Consider the following 14,278-nt stretch of genomic DNA (forward strand, 5'->3'; position numbering starts at 1 on the left):
TCTTGGGGAAAATTTGCACTATAATTCTGCTTACTTTTCATAAGAACTTTTTAAAAATTTCAAACTGATATCAAAATATGGAGAAATGAACTTAAAATTGGAAAAATGAGAAACCAAAATACAATTCCACATACAATCTGGGAGTAAGCCCCTTTGAACACAGTGAAACTTACCTCTGAGTAAGCAAGCATAACATGTTGCTGTTAGTTATTATTTATTTTCATAATATTTAGTGTATTAGTACTTAGGTGAGCCAAAACAGTTCGAGACACATTACAAACTTTTAGCAAAACTTGATTTTGGTTTAAACTGGAGACAGACAGAATGAAGCATCTCAGAGAAGCCTAAACTCAGAAAAAGCTCGATTCAAAATATCACAGTCAGAATCCATTGTGAGTGCAACTACATAGCGTTTCTTCAATGCTCTTGGGGTCTGCCTCAGTGACCGGCAACTAGACATCTATTAAAGAAACTCTGCAATGAAACAATGATATTTTTGTTCTCTTAAACTGAACTTGCCCCCAAATTAAGGCTGCCACAATACAGCATTTTGTAAATGAAGGCGGCAAGAGAGAAAATGCATTGTCCCAGAGAACTGAAGTGAAATTAAGAAAGGTGAAAAGAATCAATCTATATGTACACAGTGAAACATCACGATCTAACAGAGCCTGCTTCCTCTTCCAGTAGCATCTGAACCCAATTCACACCAGATCCAGCCCACATATTAAAGAGCAACATCAATGCCAGTTCACACACAAACATCTGTAGCAATAGCCATGTCATTTCCCAATCCGCCACAACTTCTAAGGTTGCGTTTTATGCTCCCTCAGAAATCAACTTTGGTGTTTTGACATGCAGAAATCTGAGGCTCTGCCCCCCCCAACCCCACACACAATTCATTATTCATCAGTGAAAAAACTAATAGGAATGCATATTGGTTTAAGTTAATAGTTATTCATTACCTCGCAGAAAGAGGGGCAAACAACCCCTCTGCAAAGCATTAATATTTGAAGAGAAAACAGTCAAGCCTTTGGAGAAATTCTGATAAAATCCATTACAACTGTCAGAGTCCCCCTGCCAACCCCCTGCCTCTGGTATGTGAAGCTGCTGGCTGAATGTTCTGCCTTGTCAAACCAACCGTACAGTCTATTCAGTTACCCTGGAGTTGTCATGTGGAATCAAGCAAACAAATGTCTTCCCTCTGTTTTTCTCCCCAAACTCTGCCACTCCAAAACCAGATTAATTGCTTACAAAACTTAAGTGGCCGGAGTGAAAAAGGCAGCAGGAGTAGATTTGCGCCTTTGAATCATTACGGCTGTAATAGTACAGGGTTGGGGTTCTTTGTTTTGTTTTTCTTCCTGAAAGAGGAGATGAGTGCTTCTCTATTCAGTTAATGAATAAACTGCTCAACGTAGCAAAGAGCATTTTTTAGAAGTTAATATAAGTCGTAGGGCCTCTTATCAGGGAAAGAAAAGTTAGGAGACTGAACTTTCTCTCTCTCTTTTTTTTTTTAGGAATACAAGAGGCTAAAGAAGGATTGTGGAGAGCCTTTCAAAAACAGTACCTGGCATTGCACCAAACCCCCAATTTAAAACTTAAAGTGTTATATGGATTTATGCAAACGCTGGATCCCTGGATATGACAGACTGTGTTGGCATGACCTATATAGCCCTGATGGGACTGGCTTCTCAGGGCAGCCAGCTTGAGCAACTGTCAGATGCATTTATGGGAAGGGCAATAGCTTAAGCAGTACAGCATTTGTCTTGCAAGCAGGTCCCAGGTTCAGTCACTGGCATCTCCAAGTGCGGACAATGGCCGACGTATTATAAGGCAGCATCATTTTTTTTTTCATTTGGCAAAAGATCCAGTGGCCATGAAATTAAAAGACGCCTGCTTCTTGGGAGAAAAGCAATGACAAACCTAGACAGCATCTTAAAAAGCAGAGACATCACCTTGCCAACAAAGGTCCGTATAGTTAAAGCTATGGTTTTCCCAGTAGTGATGTATGGAAGTGAAAGCTGGACCATAAAGAAGGCGGATCGCCAAAGAATTGATGCTTTTGAATTATGGTGCTGGAGGAGACTCTTGAGAGCCTCATGGACTGCAGGAAGATCAAACCTCTCCATTCTGAAGGAAATCAGCCCTGAGTGCTCACTAGAAGGACAGATCCTGAAGCTGAGGCTCCAATACTTTGGCCACCTCATCAGAAGAGAAGACTCCCTGGAAAAGACCCTGATGTTGGGAAAGATGGAGGGCACATGGAGAAGGGACAACAGAGGACAAGATGGTTGGACAGTGTTCTCGAAGCTACCATCATGAGTTTGACCAAACTGCGGGAGGCAGTGGAAGACAGGAGCACCTGGAGTGCTCTGGCCCATGGGGTCACGAAGAGTTGGACACGACTAAATGACTAAACAACAACAACAACAGCCAGTGGCCCTGTTCTCATTTTGCCCAAGACACCCAAGAAACTCAAAGGCACTATGTGAAAATTCTCACATGAGATCAGAAGGGGTTCCTTGGGTGTGCCTTCTCCAAAGTTCCCCCTGGCACACAAATCCTGGAGCTGAGCCCTCATTTGAGTCTCCTGATTTCCCCTGCCATGTCTGCTCATTAGCGTTGGTCCTGTCCGTTTCACTTTCTGATTCCTACCAGGTGGTTTCCTACTAGGTGATTCCTAGCCAGTGTGGTTACTGTGTCAGAATAGGACCTGGGAAATCAGGGTTCAGGTCCCTGCTTGTCCATGATGCTTGGGCCAGTCATTGTCCCTCAGCCTAGTCCATCTCACAGGGTTGGTGTGGAGATTAAGGGAAGAGGGCAGGGGGAAAGCATGTGTGCCACCTTGAGCTCCTTGGAGGAAAAGGTGGGGTAGAAATGCAATATGATAATAATCAATGTCGTAAGCAGCCTGTAGCCATCAAACACAATACCAACAGCAGGTGGATACAATCAAGGTGGGCAGGTATGAGAGATTTCCTTTGTTTCAAGGATGTTTTTGTTTTGGATATGAAAGAAGGGCCAGCGGGAAGAACTTTCCCTCTGAATTCAAATAGCATTGTTGGTAAAGGGAGCCATTTTCATTCTCTGCAAGGTGAAGTGGGAGGGATTATAAACCTTTTTCTCCTCACCCCTTGCAGTCCCAAGGGTGCTTCCCCTTCCCATGAAAGAGTGAAGCAATGATTCTTCAACACCAGCTTCGCTGAACTGGTCATGTTGTGCGGGTGCCTGATTATCGTCTTCCAAAGCAACTGCTCTATTCCAAACTTAATAATGGAAAGTATAATGCTGGTAGTCAACAAAGAGGTTCAAAGACTCTCTCAAGGCAAATCTTTAAAAATGTAGTATAAACACTGACAACTGGTAGGATTCAGTGGGAAAAACAATACACCTGGAGGGGGAAGAGTAAATCTGTGAAGGGATTACCTAGCCCGGTGGTGTAGTTGTGAGGTACCCAAGATAAGCTGCAAAGCCAAGATAACAAAGAGAAAGAGAGCTCAAAGTCTGTTCTGGTAGAGGGTTTAGGCTCGTGGTCAGAGGAAGTAGAGCTTGAAGGGTTAGAGAGAAAACCCATAGCAGAACTTTGGGACCAGAATCTTGAAAGAAGCCTAGCCAGAAAGAACAGTACTGAGAGGCCTGCGAGGACTCCAATTGGAGAACAAAGGTGTCATGGGCTTTGAAGACTCTTGAATTCAGGACAAAAGGCCCACTTGGCAAACCCTCACCGTGATCAACTCCAGCCCGGAAACCTGTGTCCCCACTGTGGAAGGACATGTGGATCCAGAATTGGTCTCTATAGTCACTTACAGACTCACTGTTAAGACATGTTCATGGAAGAAAATCTTACTTGGTTACAAGTGATCACCAAAGAAGAAGCAAGTGTGTGTTTGTGTGTTAGCTGCATTCACACAATTTTGTTGTGTCGTGTTGAGTTTGGCCCTTAGACTGAAGTTTACAGCATGAGTCAGTCAGATATATAAGCATATGCTCAACAATCCACTTGACATCAACAGGACTTAAAAATGCTTAACTTGGCTGGACATTTCCCATTTATGCTAAATATAGAAACAGCCTCTTGGCCCCATTTTTGCACAGTGTCTCTTTTGTTCCCCTGTTCAGGAATGAGAATGCTTGCTAGCAAGCAAATTATGATAATTACTTGGTCTGCTGCATCCTTTGCCTGACTAGCTAGCAAGAAAAGGGGAACAATCTGTGTACATGAATGCAATTTTAAATTCACTCCAAATGCTGCTGAGATAGTGAAATTGAGAAAGTTTTTCTTTATAACCTGGTTGGATAGGACTCATAAATTAGTTATGCTAGGAGTATTAGCTAATGTGGTTTTGGGATATTAGAAATAAAACACCCGCATATTTGTTTTAAGGTGGATTTGCAGTTGCTTATGGCTAAGGCAAATAATTAAAATAATTGATAATCTCAGAAAGGATACCACAAAATTGGAAAAGGTGCAGAAAAGAGCAAGGGAAATTATCAAACGCTTGCAACTCTATTTGTTCTTCTATAGAGAGTTGCAGTGTTGAATTTACTGTCCTAGGGCTTAAATAAAGAAACTATTTTACCTAGATGTAATTATGTACTTATAGGGAGAAAAACGTTTTGGTATTCATGACACTTAATCTAAATGAGGTATGTTAACTACTTCTCAAAGAATGCATTTTAATTTTAATAATGATAATGCTGACAGTTACAATATCATTTTAAACTGAAACTTGCTTGTAAATAATTAACCATTATGGTCTATCAATTGAATATTTTAATTTTAAAAATCAGCTCTGTTGATTTCATATAAGTAGGAAATCATACTGGAAACATATAATCTTGAAAGAAAGAAAAAACACCATACATGGATGCACGCCTTCAGATATAAGATTATAAGATAACACACAACAAGACCACGACTGGGTCTCTTTGCATTAGGGCCAAACCAAACAAATAAATGAAATCACATTACAAGCGAAAATGTATAAACCAGACTATAGCCAGTGCTCCCCCCCTAAAATATGTTTAGGGGTACTCTCATTTTTCTACTCATATTGAAATATTGCCCCTCAATGAGGCCAAACTTAAGTCCACAAAATGTTTAGGGGTATGCATACCCCTGTGTCCTCCCAGAAAAAAGGACTGATTATAGCCTAGCCAAATCTTAAAAGGGTTACCTCAAGTTGATTTTTAGTTGAGATGTAGCCCATTAACAAAGTAGAAATTTAGCAAAAACACCAAAACATATAGTTTTTGAGCTATTTTTATGGGGAAATGGCAAAAACAGCACTGCTGACATGCGCTTCCATACGTCAAGATATTCCTGGATCCTGAATTCTTATACGTACTCCACTACTGGAGTACCTGACCAGTTCAGCTGGCAAAATGTTGCATACTTTCTTAATATATTTTAAAAGCTTCAGGAGTTGCACTGAAGACCACCTGCCTTGAACAAATACATTCCAAGTATGACTAAGGTAAGCAGTACAGTTTAATTCAACTTATAATGTGATAAAACTATATTGTGTCTCATATACATGTTGTTGTTGTTTAGTCGTTTAGTTGTGTCCGACTCTTCGTGACCCCATGGACCAGAGCACGCCAGGCACTCCTGTCTTCCACTGCCTCCCGCAGTTTGGTCAGACTCATGTTTGTAGCTTCGAAAACACTGTCCAACCATCTTGTCCTCTGTCGTCCCCTTCTCCTTGTGCCCTCCATCTTTCCCAACATCAGGGTCTTTTCCAGGGAGTCTTCTCTTCTGATGAGGTGGCCAAAGTATTAGAGCCTCAGCTTCAGGATCTGTCCTTCCAGGGCTAATTTCCTTAAGAATGGATAGGTTTGATCTTCTTGCAGTCCATGGGACTCTCAAGAGTCTCCTCCAACACCATAATTCAAAAGCATCAATTCTTCGGCGATCAGCCTTCTTTATGGTCCAGCTCTCACTTCCATACATCACTACTGGGAAAACCATGGCTTTAACTATATGGACCTTTGTCTAAATCATACAGAATGTCAATTCAGCAAGATACAGGGGACTAAACAATGTTCTGAAATTGTGGGAGTCAGAGGGATGATTTCTGAGGGTGACTTTTGAAGTTCCAAGATGAGGTTACAAGCCACCTTCTTGTACAACCACATTCCTCCATTCCTCAACTGAGTCATTTTTCTTAATTCAAAATTTACTGTTGTCCACATTATGTATAGTTGTGTGGTGGGAATCCATACTGCACCATTTCAGACTGCAGATGATGTGGTGGAGCATACAGGTATGTGCACCAGATGTGCCAGGTCTGCTCTCTGAACAGGTCTGTTCGGGGATCGTGGAAAGGGGTGAGCATGCATTAGACACCTGGCTCGCTCAGCTGCCGTGACCTCTGGAGAAGTGGCAGTAGGGAAGAAAGCAAGCAGACAGAGATACTGGCAGAAGAAAAACACTGAATGGATCTGCAGTGTCTGCCTGTTTCTGTATCTGGAAGTGGTGGAAGCCATGGGTCCAATGGCAGCAGCAATGGAGGAGGAGGGACTCCTCCAGTGCCAATCACCCCACCACTGCTTCTAAAGACAGACACAGACAGACACTGCAGATCCATTCCAGCCTCTTCCTTCTGCCTACATCTGTCTCTGTCTCATGACTCTGTCTCTCCCTTCTTCCACCACCCACCAAGCTCACCACCTTTTGTGGAGACTCTCTGGGAAAGGAAGATGAAGAAACCTTCATCTGCTTTGGTCAATCTCGGTTAGCTCATTATCTGGTTAAAGATAAAGATCATGAAAATTGACTATCTCTTTGCATATGCCTGATTATCACTGCAGCAACAAATGGTATTTTGTATCTCGTTTTTTTAAGTTTCTTAGTTTAGTTGTTAGTTTAAAAAGTTTTAATTTATTTAGTTTGTTTGATGAATTAAATATAGTGTCATTTAGTATTGAGCATGAACATTCAATAAATGTTTGCAAAATAAAAAATAAAAATCTCCTGGATGCACACCCTAATGAAATGTGCTGTGCATGCCTATGGTGGAACATCTCTTTTCCATGCAGAAGGTCCCAGGTTCAAACCCTGACATTTGCAAGTAGGACTGAGAAAGGCTTCTGTCTGAAACTCTGGAGAGCTACTGCCAATCAACAGAGAGCTAAATAGACCAATGGTCTGACTCCATATAAGGCAGCTTCCTATGCTCCCTGCTCATAATAAATTAACACGAATAATCTCTGACATGTTAACAATTTTTTCCATGGGAATTTTTTTTTAAAGGTATACATTGGTTGATTATATTAGCCGCTGCCTTTGCACAAAGACGGTCAAAATGGACTGTAACACACCTATGTACAATAACCATAAGTAAAACAGAAAAGCACAATTCAAAACTATAATTTTAAAATATAATTCCCCACCTGCAATTTGAAGTGGTACTATCCAGAATTCTACCACCTGATTCCATGCAAAGTGTAGATCAATTCTCAGTAAGCCAGGGGTGCACAGATCAGCAAAGGAATGGTAAAACTGAGCAAGTATCATGGTTGGTATTTCTCATTCCCATCATACAAACACGGCAACTGTTGTTAATGGATAGGCTGAAAATTTAACTAGTCATCCATCTTCTAGTTGGAAGATCAAGTTACATATTTTAATTTTCAACCTGCATGGATTGCTAATTGAGCTGCATATTTTATTGGCCTGGAGAACTGCATTTCATGTCACTATTGTTACCAATCCAGGGAGCTTTGTTAATTGAGTTGCATACTTGATGAACTCTAGAGCACTCTGTGCTAATTGAAGAGCATTACTGAGCTGCTGAGCTCCTAGGTGATGCTTTGAACTCACCGAAGTATGAGGCATGGTTGGACGTGCCATTTGAGATACGTACTCCACTACTGGAGTACCTGACCAGTTCAGCTGGCAAAATGTTGCATACTTTTCTTAATATATTTTAAAAGCTTCAGGAGTTGCACTGAAGACCACCTGCCTTGAACAAATACGTCCCACGTATGACTAAGGTAAGCAGTACAGTTTAATTCAACTTTAAGAGGAAGGTACTTCTGCTGTATGCCTGATTATTTCTTATTCAGATACTGCACTTTGAATGCCAAAAAAAGGTCTCCAAACTATTTGGGAAAGAGGCTCAGCATAGAACACCGATTCTGCATGCAAGAGGTCCCAGGAATTAAAAGTTATGGGAAAGATTCTAGAAAACATTTGCCTGTTAGACAACACTGGGCTAGATGAGCAAATAGACTGAGACATAGATCTGATATGTGGCAGCTTCTTACATATTATTACGAAAAAGGGGATATGAGATTGGAACATGGGCAGACAATACTTTTCTTCATCTGTCTGTAGTTTTGTATATAAAGATCTTGGCCCACCACGTGGGACTCAGAAGTCAGAGGAATTGTCCTGATCCACTTGTAATAACAGAGCTGATTTATAAAATTAAGGATGTGATACTATTTCAGAATTTAATTTTGATTTATTTTTTCAGTGCTGGACCTTTTCAGATTGACTGTTGAAATTTGCCTATGTAACAATGTAGACCTTGAGGACCAACAACTAAAATAATAGTGTTAAGGATGCAATGATTTTTGCAAGCCTCCTAAATTCAAGAATATCTGTAATTTCTAATAATGAAATAGTTCAAATATGGAGAACATGTGCATTAAATATGACGGGAGGATTAAAAGTCCACAAAAACACATCTTAGTTGTAATCATTGTTTTAGGCAGTAGGAATCTCAAGAAGGTTTCTTTATGTTGCTGCCACAGCAAAAATCAGAGTCAGATCACAAGGCTATGAACTATGATACCTATGATTTATGATTCACCAAACGTTTAGCTAACGCATTGTGACTTCACTGAGTGGCCTTTATGGAGTTTTTACATCTTTCCTCACTCCAGTTCTCCCTGCACCCCGACCACTGGAAAACCAGATTAGCATGAGAATACCTTACTCCAGGCTTACTGTTTTAGTACACTGAATCACACCATAGATCATGAATTGCCACCACTTGCTGATTTTTGATGTTGTTAACTGAGACATTTTAGATATGCTAGATCAGAAATCTAGGTTGCATTCACAAAGTTCCAGCTCTCCAGTCTCTATCAAAATTAATCAAATATGATAATATTTTACAAGTATCTTAATCACATGATCAGGTAGTAAGGTGGGGAAACCCTGAACTTTTACTTAAAATTACAGTGAGGCAGTGGAACAAGCAGCAAATGACTGGCTACTGGAAATGGCAGAAGATCTCTGGATCCTGGCCATACTGGTTATTACAGTCCTCCCATGCTATCTTTATCCTGTGTCTCATTACTCTGCTATTCAATAAAAAAACCCAAGTTAGTTCAATATTATCTCCCAAGAAAGAGACCATTATTTTAAAATGATACACAACTTCTAGTAAGCACCTGAACAGAAAAAAGACTCACTAAACTTCTACAATATATTGTAGAGGATCAATTTTTTTCTCATAAGGTTAAAAAATTTAAACCAATAATCTCTATTATATAAGTCAACAGATAGTCCTTTGCGTTCACAATATAACTTGGTAGCGCTGTCCCCAAGGTTTGAATTTATCAAGTGCCCAAGCATACACATTGCATAAAAATTGAGAAGCAGAAAATTGAGCACTGGCCTTTCAGCCCAGCTCAGTAGTAAAAACGATTGAATTTTGCTGTCAAGTACATTAGGGAGAGAGATCGCAAAATGGAGATAAATCAGATTAACACTTTAAAAGATAAATGGTACTCTAGCCAAGTTTAATCTTACTTTTGAAATGTGCAAACTCATCACAAACCTTTATTGTAGATCAAAAACATGGTGCAGTGCCCTGGAAGTCACTATAGGACACGTAATCACCTTCTCATGGTGTTCAGGGCTTCCCCTGGCAAATATCATGGATACAATTAGTTCGCTACATCACAGGAATGATGCACTGGTGGAGGAAGAGGAGTGCGGGGGGAACGCACCACCCCCGGCAGCGCATTCCTGGTGGGGTGCCATCGTGGCTGACCCCCAACCCGCCACGGCCCCAGGACGTGCGCCCGCCCCCGCCTGCTCTCCCCCCCCCCCCAGTGCGGAGCATGAAGCTCCACCACTGGAACGATGCTCCAAAATCCAGGTCAACCAGTAGCCACAAATACCTTTTCTTCCCCCCGGTCCTTATATTGTTGCCTTCCAAGCTCTGCTTGTGGGCTTCTTGGTGACATCTGGTTAGCATCTGTAGGAAAGGGTATTGGATGAAATGGACTGTTGGTTTGATTTGGCAGTGCTCTTTTTAGAGTCACTTGATAAGAAAAGAATTACGGTGCATTAAAAAATAGCCTCAATTAAAAATAGAATGATTTTGAGAATATATTTTTTAAAAAATACAAGAGAAAGCTGGGCCCTAATGTTAAGAAGAAGAAAACTTTATTGGTTGAATATGTTGGTTCAAGACCTAGACCTTCCATTGTCTACCCTGGTGTCTTGCATAAAGTGCTCAGCTTGGGTGGAAGCAGACTGAATTGGGAGCTTCATGGTCTGAAGTTAGACTTGTCTTGGTGGGCTACCTGGGACAGTACATGCACAGGTCTTGAAACCAGCTTCAGGCACAGAGGGGTTTAGTAATATGGAATACCACCACCCCACAGTTGGCAGCAAGGATTGACCAAGTTTGCTGTAGATGCTGGGAGTTTGGCCCTTAGCCTTGCTTACCTAATAGACCAGCACAGTAACTTCTGCCTGCTGTATTACAACAGTTGACCACTGATACCCTGAAGAGGTTTAGATTTTGACACAACTACTTAGGGCCCACAATAATAAAGAAAACTTAGAACTACAAAATAGCTGAGATGATGGTAACTATAATATGTTATGTGTCCCTTTTCCAATCATGTCAGCAGACAACATTTTAGCTGTTAAGTATTCATTAAAACGCGTTTGTGTCACTACATTTTTTTATATATGACACAAAATATTATTGCCCTTTATAGGTAAGTATATACCATTCAGCTTCCTTTGCCAACTCGATTGGTTGGATCTTTTACCCTTTTTTCTGAATCTTATTTTCGTATGAATATGTGTAGCAAAATGTGTTGGAAATCCTTGGAAGCCAAGACCCAAGTTTTGGGCAAGTACTCTTTCGTGAAGGACCCCCCAGTATAAAGACTTAACATAGCAAAACATGCAGCATAGAAAAATATAGACATATAGGCTGTAAAACCTGACAGTGTGCCCTTTCCAATGAACTCCTAAATATCTCACTTCCCTAGCACACAGTTAGACCACATGCTTGCTAAGTTATAAAATGGTTTACTTTCAAAATTCTTCAAAGGTCCGATTCATGAGCTCTTTCATACAGCAGCCAAAAAAAGTTGCACAGGCATTAAAACATTGCCACTTGGTTTCAAAGTGGGAAGAGTTCCTAAACTATTGGTATACAAAAATGTAAGTTCCATATGCCATTATTTTCTGAAACAAAAGAGACTTGTTAAAGACCTCCTCAAGCACTGAATTCACATGTAGACCGAATACAACAAAAGGCTTGGCAGACTATTTTCTCCCAATGCAAGGGGAAATGACATGGGCTAAACCTGACAAGACAGCTTACTCTATGGCATTGACCCCTTCATTCATTAATCACTCTCAAGCATGCTGGTTATATGTGACTGGTTACGTCCATGCCATACATTTAATGCACATGGCTTCCACTCAAACATCCAGGGAACTGTAGTTTGAAGAACCCTCAGCAAACTACAATTGACAGTTTGAAGAACCCTCAGCAAACTACAATTCCCAGGATTCATGGCGGCAGGGGGAGGCATGTGCTTTAAATGCATGATATGGGTGTACCCACAATTATTTATTGCATTACTTCTGGTGTCAATTTGTAACAGCATCGTTCACCCTTCTCTCCATATCTCTGTATGCGCACACCATGCCCTTTGTTTCTGATGTTCAGGCTGTGAGCAGTCTTGCTCATGTGGCCCAAATGACACCACCCATATACAAGGGGCTTGAACAACTGGCTTGGGGGAACTATCAGTTTAGCTATCAGCATACACAGAATTGCAACAGTATTCACATTTTGTCTGTTTAAAAAATACATCAAAGTTGCAAGAAGCTCATAATTTCAGAATTATGTATTATTCATTTTGCTATTGCATGGCAGGTGAACCAAATCATCTCCATAAATACGTAATGTTGTATCCCACTTTTCATATTTATTAAACGTAACTCACATTACAAAAAATAACATGACTTCATTCAAATAGAATGAATGAAAATAGCTGCCATGTAGAACACTGGTTTAGATGGAGCTCAGGATGAACCTTGACCAGTTTCTGAATATGCTGAATTTGGAGTTGTCGTTCCACATTACTCTGCACCCATTCCATGGAAGCTTCTATGCAGTTTCCCTAAAAATCTCATTATAATTAAAGGCAGTCTGGGTCTAACAGGCCTGGTAAAAACCTAGATTGGTCTCTGTTTTTGAATAACTTTGTTGAGCTCACTTCCGGACCTGGGTCAGCTCCTTAAGGATGGCTTTCGGTCCATCGTGCAGATGTTGTTTAGAGGACTGCTCATGTTTTCCATCTGCCTCGTGACGCCATTGACTGTGCCTCCTCTCCACGGCCACTAGCAATTAAGGGCCTTTTCTGATTCCCTTTCCTTTCCCCATCCTTCCCTGCAGTTTAAAATCCATTTACTCTATAGATTTGCCAACTGCAGATGCACAAGAAAACTGGAAGCCACTTCCAGTAGCGGCACTGACTCACTGCTCATGTACTTTAAAAAATGTGTTAGTATCCAGATTTCCAGTGAATGAATGAAGAAAAAAAAAATCCAACGATTTTCAGTTATGAAAAAACCTATTTCATTCACAACTCTAGCTCCTTGAGTAATTGTGCGAGTAGCAAGTAGTAGGGCATGTGCTTTCCAGGCAACACAGATGAGGTTTGAACAAGTAATCAGGAAATTTAACAGTGCCAAGCAAATCTGCTTCACTGCCAAAGACAACAGTAAGCAATTGACTGGGCAGTAATTAAACCAGAACAAAACACGTCCCCCAAGCTTTTGATAATTCATTTCAAAAATGCCATGCTAATCTTTCAGACCATAAGCTTACAGAATTCCTAAGTATCATGGACACTATGTGAAGTGCCTCGGTTAGCTTTACTGAAAACTATCTGCTACCATATTTGAATTTGATCAACTGTGTCTTCCTGGTAGTCAGCTTCTGTTCTGATTCATCATAGATTCATGGGAACTGTAGTTTACTCCCACCAGTGCTACAATTCCCAGCACCCTTAACAAAGTACTGTACAGTTCCCAATATTCTTTGGTGTGTGTGCTTTAAATGTATGGTGTAAACGCAGGCTTGCTCAGTCTGTCCAGGTGATCATTATTGATGGGCAATGCTAGGGCACCTGCTCTCTCCTCTTATACTTTCTTATCTTTAGATCAGACAGCCCTTCTATTATTAAACATGGGGGGGTGAAAGAGAGAAGAGAAGCAAAATCATATGGGCGGATCTCCTAAACAAACTGTGGGAACTATTGAAGTAAAGAAGATAATTTAAGTAACTTTTTACTTTGGGTTTGCCGGGAGCAATAGCAACTCCTGATTCCAAATGTGTTCAAAGATGTCACAAAAGGATTCTCAATTCGTAGCATTCTAATAAAATCTCAATAAATGCTAATTTATTTTTATTTATAAGGGGACTTAGCATTAGTAAAAGAGTTTGGCTGGATACATAGGTAAAAGCCATCTGTTTGTTCATAGGACAGAAGCACCCCAACAATTGGAGAGAGATGAATAAATTATTCCAGTAGACACTTTGCATTTTCCTTTATACTTTGGATCTCAAATGTTTGACTGCTTCTTTTAGAGACAGAGGTGGTTCAGTATTTAACCACTGCTAGAGCTCCATAGTAGGTAGGAAGGCAAAGTTGAGGATTATATTGATGTAGTAAGTAGAAATAATGTTATTGGGTTTGATAGAATGTCCTTCCACACAATGGATTTCAAGCTGGAGTGTTAAATTGCCAAGCAGTTTTCAGAGGTGAGCTTAGTACCCATTGCCTTACAGTGGTTGCTAGTGAGCTATTCCAATTTCAGTTGTGTTTTGCATTCTAATAGAATAGGACAGACAACAGAGTTCTTGTAATTCTTCTCTCTCTATAAAACAGGGTTGTTGTTTTTTTCGCAGTTTTCATACAGCACATTCATGATTTCTGGACTTGCTGTGACATAATGTGGAAGTAACCAATGGTATAAAGGGATTCAGAGAATGCCGCT

The 14,278-nt window shown here is 40.5% G+C and overlaps 1 protein-coding gene across 10 annotated transcripts in view; it reads right to left on the reverse strand.

The window, feature by feature from the left end:
- The window catches only part of VEPH1 (ventricular zone expressed PH domain containing 1), a 141,568-nt gene that overhangs the window by 121,084 nt on the left and 6,206 nt on the right, over window positions 1-14,278 (reverse strand). The window contains exon 2 of one of the 10 annotated variants that reach the window (XM_083739368.1): window positions 10,141-10,217. The exons of 6 other annotated variants lie outside the window; for them this stretch is intronic. The gene's annotated coding sequence lies outside the window, so the exon portion shown is untranslated. Of the gene's footprint in view, window positions 1-756; window positions 778-962; window positions 1,326-10,140; window positions 10,218-14,278 lie in introns of those variants that run through there. 3 more of the 10 variants (XM_083739363.1, XM_083739367.1, XM_083739371.1) reach the window with 3 other exon arrangements.

Source organism: Podarcis gaigeae, assembly GCF_964106915.1.
Source record: "Podarcis gaigeae genome assembly, chromosome: 5".
Classification (NCBI taxonomy): Eukaryota; Metazoa; Chordata; class Lepidosauria; order Squamata; family Lacertidae; genus Podarcis; species Podarcis gaigeae.